The following is a 17509-nucleotide window of genomic DNA, read 5'->3' on the forward strand; positions in this document are numbered from 1 at the left end:
CTCAAAGACTAAAATACTGCAGATTCTTTTTTATTCGTATTGGGTAAATGAAACTCTTTATTTGCACTTTAATTGGAGAGTGCATAAGTCATTACTGTTACTGCAGCACAATGATTAAGAAATAAACACACTAATCGAGTACATTACTAAAGGAAGGCTATAGAAAAGTAAATTAAGAAAGATATATATATTTATACATACATCATCACTGGTCAGGAATTACATCATTCAGACCCTTATCAGCTGGGGGGCCCGTTGCAGCGAAAAGCCTGAAGTCTCCCTAAGACCAGGAACAAGTCTTTTCTGCACGATGCGTTCATCCACAGAATGAGCCCCAAGGCTCTGCTGCAAAAAGCCCCCTTTTTATTAAGCTAAAACTTATCCAAGAATGTACATGAGGTTTCAGTCATATGCTCTCAGTTCAGGTAAACAAACCACTGGCCAGGTGGCTTATCTCTCGAACCTCAAACATACCCTGCCTCCCTCCTGCACAAGCTGGCTTCAGAGGCATTCCAACCTGTTCTTGAGAGATGCCTTATCTCATACATTGTTCTTTAAATACTAAATGAGTAAATATCATTGGACTACAACAAACAATATAATACCTCACGTACCAGTCTTATTGTTTTAAAGCTACTACTTATTGCAAATTTTATTAATATCAATATTAACACATCAGTTTAAATCATTAATATTTTCACTGTGGATATACCTTCTTATACTACATACCTTAAACCACAAACTCAATAATCGTACATACCATCATTCATACCAATACACATAGAGCATATGCGCACCACTTAGCTCAATAATAACCCAGATCTATACAAATACATTCCTGAACATAGCATTTCCTATCACAATTTGGTTATCATTACACAATGCATGTAGCAAAGATCATCCTTGTAGGTAGTCCTCTTATAATCATAGACTGTCTTTTAATCAGCAGTCATAAATTCAAATCAAGAATGTCTTATAAGCAAAGTTCAACCGTTGTACATGCTCATCATATTCTCTTGAGTGGTGTCATAAGAAACTCTTCCGTATCCATAGGTTTACTAATGTAATCAATGCAAGCCCTTCAGAGCATCTTGTAAGACAGCGTTGTTAATCCACGCTCTCGCAGGCGTGATCGCTCCAAGTCTGACGCATTTCGCACTAGGCGTCTTCAGGGGCTCCAGTTCTACACACAGTAACAAAGCAAGTGTATCAGTTCCATCCCTATCCTAACAAAATACATCCATTATTCTAATACATCAACTAATTTACCTCAGCTATTATGAGTGCTCAAGCTCTTCAGGCTGTTACCAAGATGGCTCCCTCCATGGAATACCGGAAATGAGATCAGCGTTACCGCTCTGCCTTAATAAAGAAGTGGAATGAGGGAATCTATAAATGGGTAGGAACAGACTCAGGAAGCCATTACACCTTTTCCTGCGTAAGGCAGAGCGGTAACGCTGATCTCATTTCCGGTATTCCATGGAGGAAGCCATCTTGGTAACAGCCTGAAGAGCTTGAGCACTCATAATAGCTGAGGTAACCTATGGATACGGAAGAGTTTCTTATGACACCACTCAAGAGAATATGATGAGCATGTACAACGGTTGAACTTTGCTTATGAGACATTCTTGATTTGAATTTATGACTGCTGATTAAAAGACAGTCTATAATTATAAGAGGACTACATACAAGGATGATCTTTGCTACATGCATTGTGTAATGATAACCGAATTGTGATAGGAAATGTTATGTACAGGAATGTATTTTTATAGATCTGGGTTATTATTGAGCTAAGTGGTGCGCATATGCTCTATGTGTATAGGTATGAATGATGGTATGTATGATTATTGAGTTTGTGGTCTAAGGTAGGTAGTATAAGCAGGAGGTATATCCACATTGAAAATATTAATGATTTAAACTGATGTGTTAATATTGATATTAATAAAATTTGCAATAAGAAGTAGCTTTAAAAAAATAAGACTGGTATGTGGGGTATTATACATTGTTCTTTGAGATATACAGTGGTGGAAATAAGTATTTGATCCCTTGCTGATTTTGTAAGTTTGCCCACTGACAAAGACATGAGCAGCCCATAATTGAAGGGTAGGTTATTGGTAACAGTGAGAGATAGCACATCACAAATTAAATCCGGAAAATCACATTGTGGAAAGTATATGAATTTATTTGCATTCTGCAGAGGGAAATAAGTATTTAATCCCTCTGGCAAACAAGACCTAATACTTGGTGGCAAAATCCTTGTTGGCAAGCACAGCGGTCAGACGTCTTCTGTAGTTGATGATGAGGTTTGCACACATGTCAGGAGGAATTTTGGTCCACTCCTCTTTGCAGATCATCTCTAAATCATTAAGAGTTCTGGGCTGTCGCTTGGCAACTCGCAGCTTCAGCTCCCTCCATAAGTTTTCAATGGGATTAAGGTCTGGTGACTGGCTAGGCCACTCCATGACCCTAATGTGCTTCTTCCTGAGCCACTCCTTTGTTGCCTTGGCTGTATGTTTTGGGTCATTGTCGTGCTGGAAGACCCAGCCACGACCCATTTTTAAGGCCCTGGCGGAGGGAAGGAGGTTGTCACTCAGAATTGTACGGTACATGGCCCCATCCATTCTCCCATTGATGCGGTGAAGTAGTCCTGTGCCCTTAGCAGAGAAACACCCCCCAAAACATAACATTTCCACCTCCATGCTTGACAGTGGGGACGGTGTTCTTTGGGTCATAGGCAGCATTTCTCTTCCTCCAAACACGGCGAGTTGAGTTCATGCCAAAGAGCTCAATTTTTGTCTCATCTGACCACAGCACCTTCTCCCAATCACTCTCGGCATCAGGGCCGTGCCGATGCGGTAAGCGAGGTAAGCGCCGCAGGGGGGCGCCCACCTCTGGAGGGCGCCGCCGCGGTGCTTACCCTCGCCCCGGCGCCCCAGCCCAATCGTGGACTTCCCTGCTGCCCTCACAAGCGTAGCGCTTTTGTGAGGCAGCTCGGGCTCTCCCTCCTTCCTTACTTGGTTCCCGCTCTGGCTCCCCGATCGGCAGCCCCCCCGCCCCCCCGCGTGTTTTAACCTTTACTCTCCGACGTGGGAGCGATGTCAATCAATGAAGAACGTAGAACAGACTCGCTTCCAGCTTCTCTCTCTTCACAGTGGCCCGCCTTCAGCGTCAGCGATGATGCACTTCCTGTTCCCGCGAGGGCGGGACACTGTGTGAAGAGAGAAGCTGGAAGCGAGTCTGTTCTACGTTCTTCATTGATTGACATCGCTCCCACGTCGGAGAGTAAAGGTTAAAACACGCGGGGGGGGGGGGCTGCCGATCGGGGAGCCAGAGCAGGAACCAAGGAAGGAAGGAGGGAGAGCCAGAGCTGCCTCGCAAAAACGCTGCAGCCTGCCACATGTAGGGGGGAGGGCAGGGGAGAGGAGAATTGTTGGCCATGTATGGATGCAGGGCAGGGAGAGAGAAGAAATCACTGGACAGGAGGGGAGAGGGGAGAGCAGGGGAGAGAATTGCTGACATGGATGGATGGAGGGGAGGGCAGGGAAGAGAGGAGAATTGCTGGGCATAGATCGAGGGGACAGGGGAGAGAGGAAATTATCTGGAGATAGATGGAGGAGAGGGCAGGGGAGAACGGAGAGTTCCTGGACATGGATGGATGGAGGGGAGGGCAAGGGAGAGAGGAGAATTCTGGAAATGGATGATGGGAGATGGGAAGATGGGATCCTGAGATGGGAAGGCGGTAGAACAAGAGCACATGAAATGAGATTGAAGGGGGGCAGAGTCAAAAAAGATGTCAGGAACCAAGTGTTCTTGTAATAATTTGTTAAAACTTATAAATAAATAATTAAAAAAAAAAAAAAAGATGTCAGGAAGTATTTTTTCACGGAGAGGGTGGTGGACGCTTGGAATGCCCTCCCGTGGGAGGTGGTGGAGATGAAAACGGTAACGGAATTCAAACATGCGTGGGATATGCATAAAGGAATCCTGTGCAGCAGGAATGGATCCTCAGAAGCTTAGCTGAAATTGGGTTGCGGAGCAGGTGGGGGGAAGAGGGGTTGGTGGTTGGGAGGCTAGGATAGGGGAGGGCAGACTTATACGGTCTGTACCAGAGCCGGTGATGGGAGACGGGACTGGTGGTTGGGAGGCGGGAAATACTGCTGGGCAGACTTATACGGTCTGTGCCCTGAAAAAGACAGGTACAAATTCAAGATAAACTCATATCTTGGGCAGACTAGATGGACCATGCAGGTCTTTTTCTGCCGTCATCTACTATGTTACTATGGATGGATGAATGGGGACAGGGGAGAGAGGAAATTTTCTGGAGATGGATGGAGGAGAGGGCAGGGGAGAACAGAGAGTTCCTGGACATGGATGGATGGATGGAGGGGAGGGCAAGGGAGAGAGGAGAATTCTGGACATGGATGGATGAATGGGGACAGGGGAGAGAGGAAATTTGCAGGATATGGGTGGATGGATGGAGGAGAGGGAAGGGGAGAATGGAGAGTTGTTGGACATGGATGGATGGAGGGGAGGGACGTCAGGAAGGAGATGCACATGGATGGAGGGGAGGGAAGAGAGGAGAAATGCTGGACATGGATGGAGTGGAGGGCAGGGAAGAGAGGAGAAATGTTGGACAAGGATGGAGGGAAGGAAAGATAAAGGAAGGAGATGCACACGGATGGAGTGGAAGGGAGAGAGGAGAAATGCTGGACATGGATGGAGGGAAGAGAAGACAAAGGTTGTAGATGCACATGGATGGAGGGGAGTGAGGAGAAATGCTTTATATGGATGGAGGGGAAATTGCTGAATTTAAAGGCTGGATTGGAACACTTTGAGGGCAGATGTTGAAACTGGAGAAAGGATAGGGTGGTAGACAGGACGCATAAGGACACAGAAAGATGGTGGACATGATGAGAGAAAAAAATATCAAATGGAAAGAAGACACTGGGACCAAAGCTAATAGAAAAACTAAATGCTCTGACAGCAAAGGTAGAAAACATTTTTTATTCAAAATTTATTAATTGGAATATGTCAGCTTTTGGAAATGTACATCTGTGATATTTTGCATGTAAGTTTCAATGTTTCTAGTATTGCTGCATGCTGAATCTGACTTCTTGTATTTTGCCTTCATATCTGTTAAGCCATGTGTTTTTCATGTGTGATCAAGATGCAGTATTCTGCTAGCGTGAAGTATTTGCAGCCCTTTTTGTTTTATTTTGGTTTCACTAGGTTGTGTACTGGTGTTTTAGAGCCCGGTGTAATTATAGTGCTGCCTTTCCACACATAAAGGTTGTAGCTCGTTCTGTCCTTGGAATTAGTGCTGTTATGGTTTGGTAAGGCTATGAGTGTGTTTTGCACAAGTTTGTATATAGTGTTTTGCAGTGGAGAGATTGTGTGTTGGCCTTACTAAGTTGGCACCAAAACACCAGAAAGGGTGTACAGCGTAAATCATGACACACTACCTCTTGAAGGATCTACATATGGTCGTTAATAAAAGGAGCTCATTGTGAACACTAGCCACCCTAAAAGGGTGTTTTTTGGCTCTACACGTATCATGATATTATGATCCCTTGTTTCATATTGTTGACGGTCTGCATGTTCCGTATGGTGGTATATTGGTGTATTAGGGTCTTCCCAGTGTAATATTTATGGTACAGTAAGGTTCTGAGTGTGTTTTTGCACAAAGTTGTGCATAGTGTTTTGCAGTTGAGCGATTGTGTTTAGTATATGCTTTGAGCAACCACTTTATTCTTTGACATTTGATACATATCTAATATCTAAATTTAATAAAAGGTATTAACTGTGACTTTTATTTTTACTTATTTTTTTTCTGTGTGTTGTCAAACACTTATGGAGGTAAGCTCCGCCCCTGGCCCACCCCTAACCCCGCCCCCTTTAGCCTCCCCAAACAGTTGGGCCACCGACCGCCTATGGCAGGCATGGATGGGAGGGCAGCAGCAGGGCCCAGGGAGAGGACAAATTGCTGGAAGTGGAGGGGAGAGAGGAGGATTGCTAGCTATGGATGCAGCAGGGAAGGGCAGAGAGGGACAAGGATGGACATGGGGGCCCAGGGAGAGGACAATTTGCTGGAAATGGAGGGGAGGGGAGAGAGGAGGATTGCTGGCTATGGATGGAGGAGGGAAGGGCAGAGAGGGACAAGGATGGACATGGGGGCCCAGGGAGAGGACAAATTGCTGGAAATGGAGGGGAGGGGAGAGAGGAGGATTGCTAGCTATGGATGGAGGAGGGAAGGGCAGAGAGGGACAAGAATGGACATGGATGGGAGGGCAGGACCCAGGGAGAGAGAAGAAATTGCTGGAAATGGATATAGAGCAAGAAATGAAGAAGAAAGGAGGAAAGTAAAGAAATAAATTAGCCCTGGAAATGGAGTTAAGAGGACAGATAGCAGCAGACTCAGATACTGGGCCAGCATGATCGGAAAAAGAAAGTCACCAGGCAACAAAGGTAGAAAAAAATCATTTTATTTTCATTTTAGCGTTTGGAATATGTCCACTTTGAGAATTTACATCTGCTATCTTATTTTGCAATGTATAGCAATTTGTTTCTAAGAATATTGCTGACAATTCCTGTCAGTGTGGCAAGTGGTGAGCGATCATTTTCACCGGGGGGGGGGGGGGCGCCAACTGATAGTCTGCAGGGGGGCGCCAGAGACCCTAGGCACGGCCCTGCTCGGCATCATCCAGGTGTTCACTGGCAAACTTCAGACGGGCCGTCACATGTGCCTTCCGGAGCAGGGGGACCTTGCGGGCACTGCAGGATTGCAATCCGTTATGTCGTAATGTGTTACCAATGGTTTTCGTGGTGACAGTGGTCCCAGCTGCCTTGAGATCATTGACAAGTTCCCCCATTGTAGTTGTAGGCTGATTTCTAACCTTCCTCATGATCAAGGATACCCCACGAGGTGAGATTTTGCGTGGAGCACCAGATCTTTGTCGATTGACAGTCATTTTGTACTTCTTCCATTTTCTTACTATGGCACCAACAGTTGTCTCCTTCTCGCCCAGCGTCTTACTGATGGTTTTGTAGCCCATTCCAGCCTTGTGCAGGTGTATGATCTTGTCCCTGACATCCTTAGACAGCTCCTTGCTCTTGGCCATTTTGTAGAGGTTAGAGTCTGACTGATTCACTGAGTCTGTGGACAGGTGTCTTTCATACAGGTGACCATTGCCGACAGCTGTCTGTCATGCAGGTAACGAGTTGATTTGGAGCATCTACCTGGTCTGTAGGGGCCAGATCTCTTACTGGTTGGTGGGGGATCAAATACTTATTTCCCTCTGCAGAATGCAAATAAATTCATATACTTTCCACAATGTGATTTTCCGGATTTAATTTGTGATGTGCTATCTCTCACTGTTACCAATAACCTACCCTTCAATTATGGGCTGCTCATGTCTTTGTCAGTGGGCAAACTTACAAAATCAGCAAGGGATCAAATACTTATTTCCACCACTGTACCAGGAAAGTCACTTTTGGGTCAAAGACGGGATTTAAAAAATGTATTATTGATTAAAGCAAGACTGAAAAGCAATTTTTAATATTTTCCATCACATTCCGTTCTTTGCTTTTCAATTTTGCTTATACGATAATGGTATAATAGAATAACTATGAGATATTTTTTTTGCATATAATGAGTAAGATAACAATTCCATACAGTCAAAATAATGATTATGCAAAGTATGATTAAGACAGGATGAAATAGCAAATTTAATGCTTTGGTAGCTGAAGATGAATGTCTAGAGAAAATGCCCCACCAATTATGGGCGGTAGCTTTTTGGAAGCGTGAAGAAATGTCCACAAGTGTATCTCTAGTGTGAGTTGTATCAATCTGGTGTTGAATCAAAGTTTTATTGCACTTCTGCAAATATTGTTGTAAAAGTTCCGTTTTTTATATAGCGTCTCTCAAAGGCTGTAAACTTAATGAAATGTCGGCTATATTTAGTACTTGTGGATACCAATATAGGGTCAATTGTTACTCCATATCCGGTACAAAAGTATATAATTGTCTATGCCACCATAAATGAGTGACATTGGTAAAACAACCATAAAAAGGATAAGATAGATTATATAAATGGGTTACATTGACATCATAAGAAGCTAAACAGATATTTCTCTGATGAGGAGTCTGATGGCCTTCCTTCTGATCCCACTCCCTCCCCTGAAAGGCAGCTTTCTCCTCCCGAGAGTCTGTCTTTTGCGGCCTTTGTCCGGGAGATGTCTACGGCCATCCCCTTCCCGGTGGTTGTGGAGGATGAGCCCAGGGCTGAAATGTTTGAGCTCTTGGACTATCCTTCTCCACCTAAGGAAGTGTCCACAGTACCCATGCATCATGTTCTAAAAAAGACATTGCTGGCGAACTGGACCAAGCCTCTAAGTAATCCCCACATTCCCAAGAAGATTGAGTTCCAGTACCGGATTCATGGGGACCCAGAGCTGATGCGCACTCAGTTGCCTCATGACTCTGGTGTTGTGGATCTGGCCCTAAAGAAGGCTAAGAGTTCTAGAGAGCATGCTTCGGCGCCCCCGGGCAAGGACTCTAGAACCTTAGACTCCTTTGAGAGGAAGGCAATATTTTTGGAGAGAAAGTCGAACAGGTGGTAGAGCAGCTCCACCAGCGGGATACCGCTTTCGACAAGTTCTCCCGCCGGCAGCCTTCAGCATCTACCTCCTCAGGTAGACGTTTTTATGGGGGAAGGAAGACTGTTCCCTACTCTTCTGGTAAGCGTAAGTACAATCCTCCTTCTCGACAGCCTGCGGCCCAGGCTAAGCCCCAGCGCGCTCGCTCTCGTCAGCAGCATGCGCCTCAGCAAGGCCCACGGCTCCCCAGCAAAAGCAGGGGGCGAGCTTTTGACTGGCTCCAGCAGAGCATAGCCGACATCAACATGTCAGTGCCGGGCGATCTGCTGGTTGGGGGGAGGTTGAAATTTTTTCACCAAAGGTGGCCTCTCATAACCTCCGACCGTTGGGTTCTTCAAATAGTCCGGCAAGGATACACCCTCAATTTGGCCTCGAATCCTCCAAATTGTCCACCGGGAGCTCAATCCTACAGCTTCCAGCACAAGCAGGTACTTGCAGAGGAACTCTCCGCCCTTCTCAGCGCCAATGCGGTCGAGCCCGTGCCATCCGGGCAAGAAGGGCTGGGATTCTATTCCAGGTACTTCCTTGTGGAAAAGAAAATGGGGGATGCGTCCCATCCTAGACCTAAGGGCCCTGAACAAATATCTGGTCAAGGAAAAGTTCAGGATGCTTTCCCTGGGCACCCTTCTTCCCATGATTCAGGAAAATGACTGGCTATGCTCTCTAGACTTGAAGGATGCCTACACGCACATCCCGATACTGCCAGCTCACAGACAGTATCTGTGATTTCAGCTGGGCACACGTCACTTCCAGTACTGTGTGCTACCCTTTGGGCTCGCCTCTGCGCCCAGAGTGTTCATGAAGTGCTTGGCTGTAGTAGCAGCGGCGCTTCGCAGGCTGGGAGTACACGTGTTCCCCTATCTCGACGATTGGCTGGTGAAGAACACATCCGAGGCAGGAGCTCTACAGTCCATGCAGATGACTATTCGCCTCCTGGAGCTACTGGGGTTTGTGATAAATTATCCAAAGTCCCATCTTCTCCCAGTACAGAGACTCGAATTCATAGGAGCTCTGCTGGATTCTCGGACGGCTCGTGCCTATCTCCCAGAGACGAGAGCCAACAACTTGTTGTCCCTCGTCTCGCGGGTGCGAGTGTCCCAGCAGATCACAGCTCGGCAGATGTTGAGATTGCTGGGCCACATGGCCTCCACAGTTCATGTGACTCCCATGGCCCGCCTTCACATGCGATCTGCTCAATGGACCCTAGCTTCCCAGTGGTTTCAGGCTGCTGGGGATCTAGAAGATGTGATCCACCTGTCCACGAGTTTTCTCAAATCCCTGTATTGGTGGACGATTTGGTCCAATTTGACTCTGGGACGTCCTTTCCAAATTCCTCAGCCACAAATTCCTCAGCTACGGATGCGTCTCTCCTGGGGTGGGGAGCTCATTTCGATGGGCTTCACACCCAGGGAAGCTGGTCCCTCCAGGAACGCGATCTGCAGATCAATCTTCTGGAGTTACGAGCGGTCTGGAACGCTCTGAAGGCTTTCAGAGATCGGCTGTCCCACCAAATTATCCAAATTCAGACAGACAACCAGGTTGCCATGTATTACATCAACAAGCAGGGGGGCACTGGATCTCGCCCCCTGTGTCAGGAAGCCGTCAGCATGTGGCTCTGGGCTCGCCGTCACGGCATGTTGCTCCAAGCCACATATCTGGCAGGCATAAACAACAGTCTGGCCGACAGACTGAGTAGGATTATGCAACCTCACGAGTGGTCGCTCAACTCCCGAGTAGTGCGCCAGATCTTCCAGGTGTGGGGCACCCCCTTGGTAGATCTCTTTGCATCTCGAGCCAACCACAAAATCCCTCAGTTCTGTTCCAGACTTCAGGCCCCCGGCAGACTGGCATTGGATGCCTTCCTCCTGGACTGGGGGGAAGGTCTGCTGTATGCTTATCCTCCCATACCTCTGGTGGGGAAGACTTTGTTGAAACTCAGGCAAGACCGAGGCACCATGATTCTGATTGCTCCCTTTTGGCCGCGTCAGATCTGGTTCCCTCTTCTTCTGGAGTTGTCCTCCGAAGAACCGTGGAGATTGGAGTGTTTTCCGACCCTCATCACACAGGACGAAGGGGCGCTTCTGCATCCCAACCTCCAGTCTCTGGCTCTCATGGCCTGGATGTTGAGAGCGTAGACTTTGCCTCTTTGGGTCTGTCAGAGGGTGTCTCCCGCATCTTGCTTGCTTCCAGGAAAGATTCCACTAAGAGGAGTGAGTTCTTTCTATGGAGGAGGTTTGCCGTCTGGTGTGACAGCAAGACCCTAGATCCTCGCTCTTGTCCTACACAGACCCTGCTTGAATACCTTCTGCACTTGTCTGAGTCTGGTCTCAAGACCAACTCTGTAAGGGTTCATCTTAGCGCAATCAGTGCATACCATTACTGTGTGGAAGGTAAGCCGATCTCAGGACAGCCTTTAGTTGTTCGCTTCATGAGAGGTTTGCTTTTCTCAAAGCCCCCCATCAAACCTCCTACAGTGTCATGGGATCTCAATGTCGTTCTCACCCAGCTGATGAAACCTCCTTTTGAGCCACTGAACTCCTGCCATCTGAAGTACTTGACCTGGAAGGTCATTTTCTTGGTGGCAGTTACTTCAGCTCGTAGAGTCAGTGAGCTTCAGGCCCTGGTAGCCCAGGCCCCTTACACCAAATTTCATCATAACAGAGTAGTCCTCCGCACTCACCCTAAGTTCTTGCCAAAGGTTGTGTTGGAGTTCCATCTGAACCAGTCAATTGTCTTGCCAACATTCTTTCCCCGTCCTCATTCCTGCCCTGCTGAACGTCAGCTGCACACATTGGACTGCAAAAGAGCATTGGCCTTCTATCTGGAGCGGACACAGCCCAACAGACAGTCCGCCCAATTGCTTGTTTCTTTTGATCCCAACAGGAGGGGAGTGGCTGTGGGGAAACGCACCATATCCAATTGGCTAGCAGATTGCATTTCCTTCACTTACGCCCAGGCTGGGCTGGCTCTTGAGGGTCATGTCACGGCTCATATTGTTAGAGCCATGGCAGCGTCAGTGGCCCACTTGAAGTCAGCCACTATTGAAGAGATCTGCAAAGCTGCGACGTGGTCATCTGTCCACACATTCACATCTCATTACTGCCTGCAGCAGGATACCCGACGCGACAGTCGGTTCGGGCAGTCAGTGCTTCAGAATCTGTTCGGGGTTTAGAATCCAACTCCACCGCCCGAGGCCCATGTTTATTCGGTTCCAGGCTACGCTCTCAGTTAGTTGGATAAATTGTTAGGTGAATCTCAGTTATGTCCTCGCCGTTGCAAGGCCCAATTGACCATGTTTGTTGTTTTGAGTGAGCCTGGGGGCTAGGGATACCCCATCAGTGAGAACAAGCAGCCTGCTTGTCCTCGGAGAAAGTGAATACTACATACCTGTAGAAGGTATTCTCCGAGGACAGCAGGCTGATTGTTCTCACAAGCCCGCCCGCCTCCCCTTTGGAGCAGGGCCGCCGAGAGACTGGGCCGGGCCCGGGACAAGGTCGCCCCTGGGCCCCCCCCCCCCCCCCCCACTGCCGGGCCCTTGCACTATATGTAGATCCTTCAAGAGGTAGTGTGTCATGATTTAGGCTCTACACCTTTTCTGATGTTTTGGTGCCACCTCAGTAAAGCCAAAACACAATCTCTCCACTGCAAAACACTATACACAAACTTGTGCAAAAACCCACTCATAACCTAACCAAACCATAACAGCATAACAGCACTAATTCCAAGGACAGGACGAATTACAACCTTATGCGTGGAAAGGCAGCACTATAATTACACCGGGCTCTAAAACACCAGTACACAACCTAATAAAAAACAAAACAAAAAGGGCTGCAAATACTACACACTAGCAGAATACTGTACCTTGATCACACATGAAAAACACATGGCAACAGATATGACATAAGGGACTAGAAATAAAAAAATATGAAGGCAAAATACTGAACTAGAAAGTTATCTCAAGAAGTCAGACTCAGCATGCAGCAATACTAGAAAAATTGAAACTTGCATGAAAAATATCACAGATACACATTTCCAAAAGCTGACATATTCCAATTAATAAATTCTGAATAAAATACTTTTTTCTACCTTTGTTGTCTAATCATAGTTTTTCTATTCGCTTTGGTCCCATTTTCTGTTTTATGCAGTGTCTTCTTTCCATTTGATATTTTTTCTCTCACCATTCTCCTGTGTCCTTATGCGTCCTGTCTACCATCTGTAGCCCTGTCCCTATCCTTCCTCAAGTTTCGGCATCTGTCCTGAAAGTGTTCCGATCCAGCCCTTAAATTGAGCATTTCTCCTCACTCTCCTCCCCTCCATCCATGTGCATGTATTTCCTGTCTTCCCTCCCCTCCATCCATATCCAGCATTTCTCCTCTCTTCCTTTTCCCTCCATCCGTGTGCATCTCCTTCCTTTGTCTTTCCTTCCCTTCATCCTTGTCCATCATTTCTTCTCTCTTCCCTGCCCCCCACTCCATCCATCCATGTTCAGCTTTTCTCCTCTCTTCCCTTCCCTCCATCCATGTGCATCTCCTTCCTGACTTCCCTCCCCTCCATCTATCCATGTCCAGCAACTCCTCATTCTCTCCTGGCCTCTCCTCCATCCAACCATATCCAGTAAATTTCCTCTCTCCCCTGCCCCCTCCAATCATCCATCCATGTTCAGCAGTTCTCCTCTCCCCTCTGCCCTGCCCAGCAATCTCTTCTCTCTCCCCCCCTGCCCTCTTGTCCAGCGATCTCTTCTCTCTCCCCCCCTGCCCTCTTGTCCAGCAATCTCTTCTCTCTCCCCCTGCCCTCTTGTCCAGCGATCTCTTCTCTCTCCCCAATGCCCTCTTGTCCAGCAATCTCTTCTCTCTCCCCCTGCCCTCTTGTCCAGCAATCTCTTCTCTCCCCCCTGCTCTCTTGTCCAGCAATCTCTTTTCTCTCCCCCTGCCCTCTTGTCCAGCAATCTCTTCTCTCCCCCTGCCCTCTTGTCCAGCAATCTCGTCTCTCTCCCCCCCTGCCCTCTTGTCCAGCGATCTCTTCTCTCTCCTCCCTGCCCTCTTGTCCAGCGATCTCTTCTCTCTCCCCAATGCCCTCTTGTCCAGCGATCTCTTCTCTCTCCCCAATGCCCTCTTGTCCAGCAATCTCTTCTCTCTCCCCCTGCCCTCTGCAATCTCTTCTCTCTCCCCCTGCCCTCTTGTCCAGCAATCTCTTTTCTCTCCCCCTGCCCTCTTGTCCAGCAATCTCTTCTCTCCCCCTGCCCTCTTGTCCAGCAATCTCTTCTCTCTCCCCCCTGCCCTGCCGTCTTGTCCAGCAATCTCTTCTTTCTCCCCCCCCTCTGAGATCCAAGGCCTCCCCCCTCCCTCCAAGATCCAAGGCCCTTCTACTACTGCTTATCATTTCTATAGCGCTACTAAACTCCCTCCCTCCCTCCCAGATCCAAGGCCCCCTCTCCTTCCGTCCATCCGACTGAATTCCAAGGCCCCCCTCCGTCCCTCCCTCCGAATTGCAAAAGCGATCTTGTTCTTACTTCGTTGGGGGTTGGCGAGAGCAGCATGCAGAAGAGAACGCAGTGAAAAGCGTGCAAGCTCCCGCTTCAGCCTTCCCTCGTTGTCTGTGGTCCTGCCCTCAAAGGCGGGACCAGAGCTGAGAGACAGACAACGAGGGAAGGCTGAAGCGGGAGCCTGCACGCTTTTCACTGCGTCTGCGTGCTGCTCTCGCCGTAACCCCCGACGAAGTAAGAACAAGATCGCTTTTGCAATTCGGACGGAGGGCGGGCCCTGGGAGTCGGACGGAGGGAGGGAGGGACCTAGGAGTCGGACGGAGGGGCGAGCACCCACGGACTCGGCGCCGGGCCCCCCTGGAGGCCCGGGCCCGGGGACTTTTGTCCCCCCTGTCCCCCCCTCTCGGTGGCCCTGCTTTGGAGTTGTGTCTTCCCTTGTCTTTGTCTTGCTACATATGGGACTGACGAACACGAGCCAGTTCGGGCGGGAAGATGGCCGCACATGCGCATCGGCGCGCGAGGACTAGCAAAGGCCTTTGCTAGTAAAGTTTTCCGATTGGAGGGGGCTGCCGTGGACGTCACCCATCAGTGAGAACAATCAGCCTGCTGTCCTCGGAGAATACCTTCTACAGTTATGTAGCATTCGCTTCATATTGTAAAGTCATCTGCTGTGGTTCAAACACTGTTGGCATCCACTGAGCTTGCAAAGTAATAACCCGATTAATATCAGTTCCAATATGCTTAGCTTTATAAGCTAAAGTCTCAGAATCAATAGCATTTATTACTCCTGCACTTGCAGCAAAAGCTCCCAATAATGTGTCATACTAAGCTCGTTTAACTCTACATTTGGGCAGTTGAGGAAAAGTAATACTGAAAGGAATAACATTCTTCTGATGATTTATAGCAGTATTTATACAGGTAGAAGGTACACGGACTAGGTTAGTAACATAGTAACATAGTAGATGACGGCAGAAAAAGATCTGCACGGTCCATCCAGTCTGCCCAAGATAAACTCATGTGTATACCTTACCTTGATTTGTACCTGTCTTTCTCAGGGCACAGACCGTATAAGTCTGCCCAGCAGTTTTTCCTGCCTCCCAACCACCTGTCCCGCCTTCCATCACCGGCTCTGGCACAGACCGTATAAAAGTCTGCCCTCCCCTATCCTCACCTCCCAACCACCAACCCCTCTTCCCCCCACCTGCTCTGCCACCCAATTGTAGCTAAGCTTCTGAGGATCCATTCCTTCTGCATAGGATTCCTTTATGCACATCCCATGCATGTTTGAATTCCGTTACTGTTTTCATCGCCACCACCTCCCGCGGGAGGGCATTCCAAGCATCCACCACCCTCTCCTTGAAAAAATACTTCCTGACATCTTTTCTGAGTCTGCCCCCCTTCAATCTCATTTCATGTCCTCTCGTTCTACCGCCTTCCCATCTCCGGAAAAGATTCGTTTGCGGATTAATACCTTTCAAATATTTGAACGTCTGTATCATATCACCCCTGTTCCTCCTTTCCTCCAGGGTATACATGTTCAGGTCAGCAAGTCTCTCTTCATACGTTTTGGAACGCAAATCCCATACCATCCTCGTAGCTTTTCTTTGCACCGCTTCCATTTTTTTGACATCCTTCGCAAGGTACGGCCTCCAAAACTGAACACAGTACTCCAGGTGGGGCCTCACCAACGTCTTATACAGGGGCATTAAAACCTCCCTTCTGCTGGTCACACCTCTCCCTATACAGCCTAGCAATCTTCTAGCTACGGCCACCGCCTTGTCACACTGTTTCGTCGCCTTCAGGTCCTCGGATACTATCACCCCAAGATCCCTCTCCCCGTCCGTGCCAATCGACTCTCCCCGCCTAACACATACGTCTCCCTTGGATTTCTACTCCCTAAGTGCATCACTTTGCATTTCTTCGCATTGAATTTTAATTGCCAAATGTTAGACCATTCTTCTAGCTTCTTCAGATCTTTTTTCATGTTTTCCACTCCCTCCGGGGTGTCCACTCTGTTGCAAATCTTGGTGTCATCCGCAAAAAGGCAAACTTTACCTCGTAACCCTTCGGCAATGTCACTCACAAATATATTGAACAGAATCGGCCCCAGCACCGATCCCTGAGGCACTCCACTATTCACCTTTCCCTCCTCCGAGCAAACTCCATTCACCACCACCCTCTGGCGTCTGCCCGTCAACCAGTTCCTAATCCAGTTCACCACTTCGGGTCCTATCTTCAGCCCATCTAGTTTATTCAAGAGCCTCCTGTGGGGAACCGTGTCGAAAGCTTTGCTGAAATCTAAATAGATTACGTCCATAGCACGTCCTTGATTTAATTCTCCCGTCACCCAGTCAAAGAATTCAATGAGATTCGTTTGGCACGATTTCCCTTTGGTGAAACCATGTTGTCTCGGATCTTGCAACTTATTTGCTTCCAGGAAATTCACTATCCTTTCCTTCAGCATCGCTTCCATTACTTTACCAATAACCGAAGTGAGGCTTACCGGCCTGTAGTTTCCAGCCTCTTCCCTATCCCCACTTTTGTGAAGAGGGACCACCTCCGCCGTTCTCCAGTCCCTCGGAACCTCTCCCGTCTCCAAGGATTTATTAAACAAATCTTTAAGAGGACCCACCAGAACCTCTCTGAGCTCCCTCAATATCCTGGGGTGGATCCCGTCCGGTCCCATGGCTTTGTCCACCTTTAGCTTTCCAAGTTGTTGATAAACACTCTCTTCCGTGAACGGTGCTCTATCCGCTCCATTCTCAGGTGTACTTTTGCCAGTCCCTAGCGGTCCTTCTCCAGGATTTTCTTCTGTGAAACAGAGCAAAAGTATCTATTTAGCAAATTGGCCTTTTCTTCATCATTTTCTACATAGCGTTTTGTTGTATCTTTTAGTCTCACAATTCCGTTTTTAGTCTTTCTCCTTTCACTAATATACCTGAAGAAGTTTTTGTCTCCCCTCCTTACATTTCTAGCCATTTGTTCTTCCGCTTGCGCCTTCGACAGACGTACCTCTCTCTTGGCTTCTTTCAGTTTCATCCGGTATTCCTCCCCGTGTTCCTCCTCTTGAGATTTTCTATATTTCTGGAACGCCAACTCTTTAGCCTTTATTTTCTCAGCCACTTGCTTGGAGAACCATATCGGTTTCCTTTTTCTTTTGCTTTTAGTTACTCTCCTTACATAAATGTCTGTGGCCCTATTTATTACTTCTTTCAGCCTGGACCACTGTCCTTCCACTTCTCGTACGTCCTCCCAGCCCATCAGCTCCTTTCTCAGGTATTCGCCCATTTTACTAAAGTCAGCACGCTTGAAATCCAGGACTTTGAGTTTAGAGTGTCCGCCCTGCACTTCAGCCGTCATATCAAACCAAAC

The sequence above is a fragment of the Microcaecilia unicolor genome, chromosome 8 (assembly GCF_901765095.1).
Source record: "Microcaecilia unicolor chromosome 8, aMicUni1.1, whole genome shotgun sequence".
NCBI lineage: Eukaryota > Metazoa > Chordata > Amphibia > Gymnophiona > Siphonopidae > Microcaecilia > Microcaecilia unicolor.